This window comes from Pinus tabuliformis, chromosome 1_2, assembly GCF_031772625.1.
Source record: "Pinus tabuliformis cultivar Carrire ecotype Pingquan chromosome 1_2, CPIR1, whole genome shotgun sequence".
Lineage (NCBI taxonomy): Eukaryota > Viridiplantae > Streptophyta > Pinopsida > Pinales > Pinaceae > Pinus > Pinus tabuliformis.
This window is the reverse complement of record NC_142298.1, coordinates 564,361,272-564,373,416: the sequence shown is the minus strand read 5'-3', so window position 1 is coordinate 564,373,416 and position 12,145 is coordinate 564,361,272. Positions and strand designations below refer to the sequence as shown.

The 12,145-nt window shown below is 38.7% G+C and overlaps 1 pseudogene; it reads right to left on the bottom strand.

Moving 5' to 3' along the window:
• Positions 1–489: 489 nt before the first annotated feature.
• The window catches only part of LOC149206856 (eukaryotic translation initiation factor 3 subunit H-like), a 249,405-nt pseudogene continuing 237,749 nt past the window's right edge, over positions 490–12,145 (bottom strand).

The window sequence follows — 12,145 nt, the reverse complement described above, 5'->3', positions numbered from 1 at the left end:
GAAAAATGAAACCATTTTTATGGCATACATCCTCAAGTCACCTAATTTGGGGAGCACCATTAGGAAAAAGTATAAATTTGGTGGTTCCTCCAACGTTCCAAGCTAACTATACCATCTTGATGTTCAATGACCCAAGTGCATCAAATCCAAACATAAGCCTTTTTCTTTGTTAGTCTATCAATAAAAGGAGACATTTTCTTCCATGCTACCCAAAATATGTATGGTTGATGAATAAGGTACACCTTCCCTAAGCACTGTAGATAGAAGTCATGCAAGGTTTGAAGAGTTGCAATAGTGCCACAAAGGTTTAAATTCCTATATGAACAATCAACAAAATCTACTATAATGGAAACTTAGTTTATCCTCTTGTAGTACTAGTAGATATTCAATTACAACTAAATAAAAATCTACCGTTTCCATTTCAATAATGCCCACAATAACAGATTCAACTCTTGTGAAATCCTTCCATCAATATAATTTGTTGAAACCCTAGCCACAAAAACCCTTTATTTGAACATAGTAGTTGGCAACTTGATTGATGATGAGATATCTCTCAACCCTAGATGGTTCAATAATTTGTTTGAAGAAATGCTTCGAAGGATCTTCTTCAGGTAATGGTTCCTCACCAACAACTTTACGTGCCACGTTGTTTGCTCTTCTTTTTTGCAACCAAGGATACTGCTAAGCATGTTGTAATGAAAGATTGTGATAATAATATTGAAACTTATGGTGATCCATGGAAATATCATCCATGTAATTAATAAAAAACTCAAAAAAATAAAAATTCATGTAAGGATTTATGGAAAAAAAACGAGCCTATTATAGTCACTCTGGAAAATAGGAGAATCGATTTCCAATTCATCCACAATAGAACTAACAAGTATAGAGTTTGAAATTTTAACAAGAATCTCCTTGACTATATCAACCCATGTCAAATTCTTCTCCCTTAACTTTTCTCAAGTGAAGTCATTACTTTTATAAAGATCCACGAAAGCGTCTTGAAGCTTTAGTTCCTTCCTTGCTAAAATGCTTTGTCGTGAATGTTCTGGGTCATAAATGATATGGACACATCTTCTAATATTCTCATGGTAATTCATAAATGTCTCAATTAATTCTACATTTTGAAAAGAACCCATTAAATTTGAATGGTACCATCTAGCAATGTCATTATCGATTTCACTTCTCTCAAGCATCACATCATTTCAAGTTTCCCATTCCTCTTCCACTCCGTAGATTGGGAATGGGAAACAATTGGTGACCTCTAGAATTCTTTGAATATCCAAACCCAAAATTTTCCTTGTGACAAGATAAGTCAAAGTTTCTTTGTAGTGATTTATAATTTTGAGTATGACCAATCCATCAATATGAACCAATTTGAGTGGAACGACCACCTATTCTAGAGAAACAACTTGTGCAAATGACCTCATCCCACTTTATGCCATGAATTCTACCATGTATGTGTTTCAAACTGAATCAATGAATAGAAGCAGATTGCAAAGTAGGGGAAAAGTGAAGATAAAGTTTGTATCTGGTGGAAAGTACAAGTACATGTGCAGTATATTTGTTTTCTCTATCTATACCTTTCCTTGGTGTTATCGGGAAAACCAGTGTCTATTCAGAGCTGCTAGTCCCACTAAGATGGGTAACTATCTTAGAAACAAACAATTCAAAGTAACTTGTGTTTTCCTTTATGAGAGATAGATGAGAGAGAAGTAGAGAGTACCAACCTCAGTCTTTCGCTTGGCTCCTTACTTGTTTCCTCTCTCCTTTGATAGAGCTTCGCCACTCCTTTCTCACTTGTCCCGCTTCAAAGAACACTTGTAGAATCAAAGCAACAAAATACCATCAAAGCATAGAGATATATAACCATAAACAATGCAGAATCAAATGTACATTAACCATACAAATGCATACATAAATACAAGATTCAGAAATATACAAGTATATGGAGGAAAACTCAAACAACTTTATTGATAGAAGTAGTAGAAGAGAGGATTACAACCCAGCTGTCTGATCTAGCATCATCCTCCCAGCATGAAAGCCCTCTTCACCTTATAAAACAAGATCACCCAACAATACAATGTCTCAAAGAGAAACCAACAACACCTCCTTACAAATTACAAAATTCCAGCCTCTGGATATCTAGGATGAGGGATCCATATATAGATGTTTGCAGGAGAGTGAGTCAGCTTTTGGGATTTTGATTAGTGTCATTTCACTGATAGTTCTTGGTTCCACTTGGATATTTCATGATCTCTTACTCATCCCTGGGCGAATTCAGAGAGGCAAGTGTCATATGAGTAGTTTCTAGAAAATTCTTTGAGTTTCCACCTAAAAAACTACCTTTGCCATTTGTCTGCTCTCGCTCATCGCACCCTACAGAAGGGTTTTTCAGTATGCATCTCACCCTTTGTGTGTGGCAAGTGAGATGCATTGCACCCTCAGCATGGAGCAGTCTGTATGGTCCAGTTTTGACCAATTCTAAGTAGTTTTTCAGGGAGAACTTCTAGGAAATGATGTAATCAGATGACCTTGATCCTTTAGGGTATGAAACAACACTTTTAGGGGTTTGAGAGCCCTTGGTTTATTGACATATGTGATCAGGGTTGCAGTGCCCAAATATTTCTATAACAGTTTCCCCCTAAAGCATGAGGTCGTAAATCTTCTGATGTTGGGTGAAATGCTTTATCATGAGGATCTGAGGTTTTTCGAACTAGAAGGTGACCTGTAATAAGATACAATACAATACATTATCTTCATAATATTTTCATGATCTAGCTGAGGCGGACATTCCCATGCTCAGCTTAATAAATTAATTTTAATGTACATGGGATAGATAATCGTCTGTGTGGCAGACTGATGATTCAGGTAGAGCCATCATCCCTTAGCTTGGATGATTATCTGTGCAACTATGATGTACATTTGATGTCTTTATTTTCCTGAATATATCATAGCCCGGATGGATGAAACTAGATCCGGGGTCTTAAAACTTGTTCAATCTTCGCCCGAAGTACAGGTCAATCCATGTGAAAAGATGTTCTGAGGTCGAACATGGAAAGACATCACTTGATTACCAGCCAATGATGTAAGCTGTTAACATGCATGAGAGGAATCATTGATAATGATAATGACCCTCAAGGTATTGCAGTATAATTCACGTGGTGTGAATACATGAGTCGACGTCGAACACCACACAAAATCTTTCGGTCGAAGGCCATTGATGTAAACTTGTCACCAGAAGTGAGAAACTTGCCATTGAGGCATGCAAGCTTCAAAGTACTAAAAGGGTTGTTCCTAAGTAAACTTCTTGGATAATGAGTTGATGTCGACAAGAAGTGACCTGTCGTATGAGGGCCTTAATGAATCCCACATCTACGACACGGAACGAAGCAAATGATTTTGTGGAGGTGAAAACGATCTGATGATACAAGGTTCAGGGTGGCGGTCATGAAAGAATGGAGAGTTAAGGTATTGCAGCGGATGAGGCATTAGCTGGGTTGGTGGATTCTCTAAGCGACTTCTCTTGAACATATTGGCGACACTGGAATGGATCGGTAGCATTAACCCCAAAATGGATGGTACAGAGGACCAATGGTGATATGAGCGGTGAACGGAATAACCCAACCCAACTCAATCATGGTGACGGAGTGAAAGTGTCATGTTGAAGAGCGACCTGCTACCAATGAAGTTATTCAAGTTTTCTTCCCATTTTCCCTAGTCATTGCTGACCAGTACCTCTTTAATTTTGTCAAGCTTGAGGAGGATAACATATGCTTGTTCTATAATTTGCCCTTCAGGCAAACCTATCGCTATGTTTTAGCGAGCCTAGCGACAGTGAAACTCGCTCTTGTCTGCATGGACAAGTTTGTCGCTATTGTTTTAACGAGTTTAATGACAAAGATAACTCGGTCCTTTTCAATTTTGGAGAGTCTGAAAAGAGACGGAAAGGAAACTCCAGTAGTCCCTTTTCGTAGTTTAATCCCTTAAGTCCGAAAAAGTATAAAATAATAAAAAAGGGATGACTTTTCGATCACTTTAGCAAGCCGAAAAAGACAAGCGCTCGATCTTTTTGTGTAATGATCCATCAGGTCCAAAAATATTAAAATATAGAGGAGGGATGGCACTTCCAATCACTTTAACGAGCTGGAGAGGCCAATTGCTCGGAAATATTTTCATATTTTATGAGTCTAAAAAGAGCTTAAAGGAGACTCATTTTTTGAGGAACGAGTGATGTTTTCGGGTAGTAGCTGGTTCCAGGTAAGGTTTGGAACTTTTCAATCATGGCAGTGTAAAAAAGGTAGCTAATAGAATCACTCGTCGCAGCTGTTCCTCAAAAGGGTAAACAATTAAGTGGAGGCGTATGATCAGCTAAAAAAGAGTGGGGGTGATGGTAAGAACACGACCAAGGCTCAAAAGTTGATAGAAATGCGATCACAAAGGTTATTTATCAAAGGTGGTTTCATTTTTTAAAGGGGAACATATGCTCATTGCTAGGTTTATTTTTTAATGAGCTTGAACTTCATGTAAACCTGCTCGTGTCAGTCGTATAATAAGGATGTCTCTCATTAGTAGGTTCATTTTTTAGGGAGCTTGCCCCATGCGAAACTTTGCTCCGGAGCCTTTTGTATGCAAGCTAGAAATGACCAACTACTGTCCTAAGGGTTAAAGAACTACTGAGGTTAGGTAGGATAGTTTCTTGGTGGGAAACATCTCCTTTACTTTGTCATTTCCATTGGTCCCAACAAAGGTGAATGGTGGATAAGACCAATCACCTAACTTAAGCAGTTGAAGTTAGTTAAAAACTACGGGGTTAGAGTTACGCTGGTCGCTTTTCACTTGCATAAAAAAGGTTTGCATGCCCCCAGGTATAAAGAGAAGTAGATTTTCCAGGTTACCATATGGAAGTTCTTGCATTAAAGCAAGATTGTTCCATCCGCGTAGCAGACAAAACACTTCCTTGGCTCTGTCCATCGAAATAGAAAAAGGTGAATGGTGGGAGCTTCTGATCACATAACCTTTGATGGGGGAACCCTTTTCCAATCTAATCCCATTTTCCTAAACAAACCGGTGTGTCAAACTAGACATATATCCTACGAGGAAACCTACCTTATATCTGGGGTTTTCCTGCCGAAGCAGACCAGGGCGCATGCCCCCTGGGTTTAGTCACATTCACCAAATCACTCGCGCTCATCAGGTGGGTAGGCTGGAGGTTGATGAGACATTCCTTGTGAAAAAAGACCATTTAGGGATGGCATTTGACTAGTAGCCGTGTTTGAACCAGGGAATGAAAGCTGGTCTGCGAGCTGGACCATTCTGCCTTCATACGGGAAACACATCACCTGAAAGAGTGAGGAAACAATAGCTCCCATGCTATAAATGTAGTCACGCCCAAGGAGTAGATTGTAATCTAACGGCCCTTGGACTACCATCACGTTTAGATGAATGGTTTTCCTTCTCAAAGTTATAGGCAAATTTGGAAGGATCCCTAACGGTCGACTGGTTCCTTTATTGAAGCCTGACAGATTTCGAATCTCAGGCATAACCGATGGCAAACCAAGCGCTTTCAAAGTAGTTGAGGAAAGGATACTCACAGAATCCCCTTCATCTATGATAGTACTAGTCATGATCATTCTATAAGCTTGTACTATGATTCGGAATGGTACATTAGATGGTAGGTAGGGTCTCCCTAGTAGATTCCAATCGAAGGAAATGACTAGATTGCTTGGAGGAGGGACTGAATAAATGGCCAGATGAATCTTTGACGAACTTCCTTCCTGCGGTAAAGGAACGGGTAGATTTCCCCCGTGTTCATCAGATTCTGTGTTAACAAAAAGAATTTGAACGGTGTCGTTCTCATTCTCTTTGGTGACTGTATCATCTGAAGGTGGACCTTCTGAAGACAAGACTGGGTCAACTGTCGTCTCGACCTGTTGAATTTGGTCCGGTGTGGACTCAGAGGGTTTATCTTCAATGATAGGTGCTTCAACCAACAACAAAGGTGTGTGAGTCGGATTTTCAACTGGCGATGGACTCGGCAAGAGTTTCTTGTATCCAGGAGGAAGTTGCTACGGTGAAGCAGGACGGTTATCCAAGACTCTTTTAGCTTCGTCTAGAAAAGGACAATGGTGGAGGGCATGATCGCCTTCACACAGCCTACAAGGAAATTTAGATCTTCCTTTCTGTCCATTGACTTCATTTTCACTAGTTGACGACGTACTCTCAACATGATCAACAGAGGTTGAAGACACCGGATTGTGCAAGCGAGGAGACCAGTCCCTCAGGATCCGTGGGATGTAAGGACAATCTCGATGATAGTGGTCTCCCTTGCAAATGACACATGGAGATTTAAGCTTGGAAGGTGCAGTGTGTGGATTTTTCCCAGATGATGCATGGTTTCCCCCTTTCACTGTTGGCTTCTTCTTCTCCTTCTCCTTCCCTTTCTTCTTCTTCTCAGTTACTTGGTTTTTAGTGTTAGTAGTTTCACAAAGCTAAGAGGAAGAAGGAGAGGGAGAAACAAACGAAGTAGAAGGTGGGGGAGAAACTTCAGTATCATCTGGTTTCTGATTTGATTGCTAAGGATTTACGGTTTTTTGAAAGACAGAGGTCGAGAATAGCCATACTAGCAGGCCAATTGTGAGTACTGGAAGGGACAATGTAGCCATGTGTGGAGCACCAACATCTCCCCAAGAGGAGGAAGGACTAGGATTTTTCCTAAGGGGAAATCCTTGATTGGTAGACTCCATTTTCTCAACCTAAGACCAACGAGGGAACTGTGATGTTATTCCGATTAAAATAAATTTTATGACGCTTTGACACAACTTGCTTTTTCAATTTTTAAGAGTCGAGAAAAAGCTAAAGATGACTCTAGTCGCCTTCGATTTTTAATGAGCTTGAAGTGACAAGTGCTCAGATGGAACTTTTCTTTCAAGGAGTCTGAAAAGGAACGAAAGTGACTACTCTGGAAATCTAGACAAAAGGATTACCAAACCAATCGAAAAACTGCAAAGTACTTTTTATGTACGGCAGTCAATCTTCCCTAATGTTGTGTTCAGTGTATTGCGATCGATAGGGCGGTAGACACGGCTTCCTAAGGATAAAGGATATAGCCTATTGTGGTCTCCCAATATATACTCGACGGTACATGGGAGCACAAGTCCATATTGGCACTTGTCGTATGAAAGAGGATGAATCACCCGACCTATGATGAAAACGATAGTTACCAGGCTTTACGACGCCGAAATACGTCTCTAGTATACACTTCTAGATGTTGTGCGTTAGGTTCCAAAGTGTTTTTATGTTCATTGAGGTTTATTTTACAATTGATATTTCTTAAGAAGTTTACCTTTAAGGTTCACTACATGATGTGGATATACAATTCCTAAACATGCAATCTAAGATGATAGACAGTCGTTTACTTTCTTTTAGCAATGAAAATCCTAGCTACTAAGGAAAGAGAAATAAAATTCTTTCAACATAGAGCAGAGAGCACACACTAGATGCACTTTTCTAAATCAATTTCCACATGCAGTCTAAATGCAAATGCACATGCATGTATTTTTTTTTTTTTTTTTTTCAGTTTCCTTAATGTGAGAATGACAAAAAGAAAACTAAGTACAGATCTGAACTATCTTTCCTCAAAGCGACACTTTAGCAATTTCTGTTAAAAACGAAAGGAAGACTAAGACGACACTTTCAATTTCGACTTGAAAACTACTTTCGACACTTCAAAGAATTGATGATTCAATTCAAATACAATAGCAAAAGTGTAATCGAATATCTAAAAGAGGAAGACTTTACGACACTCTTTTACTTGATTGAAAACGACAGTAGCGACACTTTCAAATCAAAAGATGACAGTTCGATTAAGCTACTTTTTGAAAAGGAGAATAGTAAATGATGAAAAATACATAAAAAACATTCAGAATTATTTATCAATGGAGGCTGAATAATGTGAAGGAAGAAGGTTTCAACAGTGATATACTGATCATAGACAACAAAACTGTTGAATAGAGCTAAAAATAATGAAGAAAAACCAAAATATAAAGGCAGAAACAATCTCATTCAATCATCGCACCTGTCCTTAAGGAAAACAGGGATGCATCTCACTCGCAACACATGGGAGGTGCGATGCATCCAGATTGCCAATGAGGACAATGTGATGGTCTAGGGAAGAGACTGAGCTTGGTTTTCACCCACAGTTTGCAGCTAAGTTCAGGGATTTAGGCTAGTCTAATGATAGACAGTAAACACAAAGTATAGGGGTTGATCTAATAAGGTTATTGAGCTACCACCAGGGCACTTAGGATGTTTGCAAGTCAGATGTTTAGTTCATAAACCAACCCGGAGATTAATTGAAGTAGTGTTGATCTAATTTGCAATTGCATAGCAAAAGTAGTTCGAAGGCTAGCTGGCTTAACTTCAGGCTCCACCTGTAGTTTATAAAGCAAACAACAGTAATAAACAAACAAATTATTCGGTCCCCAGTGGAGTGGCCATTTTGTTATTGGGAAAACTAGTGTCTATTCAAAGCTGCTAGTCCCACTAAGATGGGTAACTATCTTAGAAACAAACAATTCAAAGTAACTTGTGTTTTCCTTTATGAGAGATAGATGAGAGAGAAGTAGAGAGTACCAACCTCAGTCTTTCACTTGGCTCCTTACTTGTTTCTTCTCTCCTTTGATAGAGCTTCGCCACTTCTTTCTCACTTGTCCCGCTTCAAAGAACACCTGCAGAATCAAAGCAGCAAATACCATCAAAGCATAGAGATCTATAACCATAAACAATGCAGAATCAGATGTACATATAACCATACAAATGCATACATAAATACAAGATTCATAAATATACAAGTATATGGAGGAAAACTCAAATAGCTTTATTGATAGAAGTAGTAGAAGAGAGGATTACAACCCAGCAGTCTGATCCAGCATCATCCTCCCAGCATGAAAGCCCTATTCACCTCATAAAAGCAAGATCGCCCAACAATACAATGTCTCAAAGAGAAACCAACAACACTTCCTTACAATTACAAAATTCCAGCCTCTGGATCTCTAGGATGAGGGATCCATATATAGATGTTTGCAGGAGAGTGAGTCAGCTTCTGGGATTTTGATTAGTGTCATTTCAATGATATTTCTTGGTTTCACTTGGAGATTCCTTGATCTCTTACTCATCCCTGGGTGAATTCAGAGAGGCAATTGTCATATGAGTAGTTTCTAGAAGATTCTTTGAGTTTCCACCTAGAAAACTACCTCTGTCATTTGTCTGCTCTTGCTCATCGCACCCTACAGAAGGGATTTTCAGCATGCATCACACCCTTTGTGTGTGGCAGGTGAGATGCATTGCACCCTCAACATGGAGCAGTCTGTATGGTCTAGTTTTGACCAGTTCTGAGCAGTTTTTTAGGGAGAACTTCTGGGAAATGATGTAATCAGATGACCTTGATCCTTTAGGGTATGAAACAACACTTTTAGGGGTTTGAGACCCCTTGGTTTATTGACTTATGTGATTGGGGTTGTAGTGCCCAAGTATGTCTATAACACTTGAGAATGAAGTGGGGAATTAGAGTACAGTCATATGGAGGTTTTTGGTACATAAAGAATGATAATCACAACCCCCAATCTTATCCCTCTCCTGTGACATCAATGAAAACACATGTTGAATAATCTTCCCCTTTGGCATTGATGGAAACACCACTAGACATAATCCAACCATTGATGTACAATGGCTAAGGAATCCCCCTATTTGTAGGTTGACTCTTCTTCTCTCCATTTGTTGGTTGAATATTCTTCTCCTCATTCAATTACAACACATGTTCAACAATCTCCCCCTTTGACATCAATGTAAAATGGATGCATGGCTAAGTCTTCTTGATTTACACCTCTATTCTCCTTTACATGGCTACTACTCCCCTTGTGCTTATGATTTATTTTACCTGTCTTGATGGAAACATAAATCTCACTAATAAATTGCTCACCATGTGCTATATATCAACTGTCATAATTAGCATTATTTTCCTACAATTCAATTTGTTAAGAGGGCATGGATTGTTGTACTATAGGTGTACATTACTCCTTATACTAAAAAAATGAAAGAGAAAACACTCCCAATCTTTGTTTAAGGTACTCAAAGTTTGTTTTGGAAATGTTTTGATAAATAATTAGAAACCTACTCTTTTGAGGAAATATATTCAAATTTTACAATATGATTAACAACATGTTATCTAAGAAAATGATACTTTATGTGTATGTGCTATTTCTTAGAGTTCATAATAGGGTTCTTAGAGATATTATTGGCGCTAGTGTTATCACACATAATTGGCACAAGTTGACCACAATTTATCTGGATGTCCTTGATATTTTGCTTCATTCACAGAACATGGGTGCAACATGATGTTGCTACAATATACTCTACTTCAACTATGGATAGGGAAATGAAAGTTTGTTTCTTGTCGAGCCACAAGACTAGATAGCTACCTAGAAATGAAGCTCCTCCATTGGTGCTTTTCTTGTCATTAACAATACCAACCCAATATGCATTTGTATAAGCTTTGATAGTGAAGTCTATTCCTCTTGAATACCATAATTCAAAGTCTAATGTCCCTTGCAAGTACCTAAATATCCTCCTCACTACATTCACATGAGTTTCCTTTGGATTTGACTGAAATCTTCCCACTAATCATACTTCTTGCATAATATCTAGTCTTGAAGCTCTTAGATAAAGTAAATTGTCAATCATATACCTATACATTGTTTGTTCTACCTTTGGAGATTCATCACCCTTGCTGATTTTACAACCTATTGCCATGAGTGTGCTCACAAGTACACATCTCTCTATGCCAAATTTCTTCAATAAAATAAAAATGCATCTAGGGTCAAGTTCAAGACGCTTTAGGCATGCAAGAATACCTCCCGATGCTACAAAAAAAATAAACACTTCCTCTTAGAGAGGGAGGTATTCTCCTTGGATAAAAACAAATTTCTCCTTAGCTGATATTTCTCCTCCTCTAGAAGAGTTCATGAGCTTGCTATGTTGATGTAATGTCTCCTCACATGCACGTCTATAGATATAGACCACTCCATCCTAGAGCAGGCAATTGTAAAAGCACCAGGTTGATTTTCTATGTAAATAATTAAACCAAGGTCACGGGACATGTATTATAAGTTGAATGGAGAGGAAAACATTATAGTGGGAATCACTTGTGGTTTATTATTGGTTATGGAAACTGGCAATGACATTGGAAAAGGAAAAAGGAAATAAATGATAGTTTAATATGAGAAATAAAGGAAAAATGGAGAAAAGGGAGATGAAAAGACACAAATATGCATGTAAGGGAAAATGAAGGAAATTCAAGGAAAAAGGAAACAAAAGAAGGGAGAACATTCTTTGCCTATGTTAGTCACTCTTGGTTACTCTTAGTCACTCTTACACTATTACACACTTAGAACACTATTGGAGCATTTTAGCATTCACTTGGACTTGAAGAGAGAAAGCACTTGGACATAAGCAAGCAAGCAAAGGAATTCAAGGGTAATGAAAGAGAAGGTTGTAAAAGCAGCTACAATAGCAGAACATTGTAGGTAACTTGTTGCATGTGTGATTTCATTGCTGGTCTTTGAATGCATGGTACATGCATTTGCTTATTTGGTTATTTTGTTTTCATTGGCATGTGACTTTTCTAGATTGAAAACGATTTTCACCTGGCCTTACCAATTCCTGGATATCCATGGTGTAGTGGGTTCCCTATTGTGATTAATCTTTGGATGGCTAGAAGACTTTGGATACTGGTGAGGTGGTCTTAGGAAAATTCTGAAGGGTCGAGGATGGAGATGGGTGTTCTCCTCAAACTCTTGACGGATGGGTGGAGACAAGAAAATTCCTCTGGGTATGGTGAAGAAAGTCGGAGGCATCCAAGCTTGTTTGGTGTTAGTAATTTTTAGACAAGTTTAGGTGAAATCATTGTGGTTGAGGTTTGAGGTGGTTTAGCCTTTGGAAGCCCTAGTTGGTTCTATTTTGGTTTAACCCATATGATCCTAGATTCATGCCTAGAATATGGCACAGGGCTGATTAGCTGAAAGAGAGATTTGTTTCAGCCAAATATATGGTCAGCTAGTACGTGGAAGTGATCCATAAATTGTCGTGGATA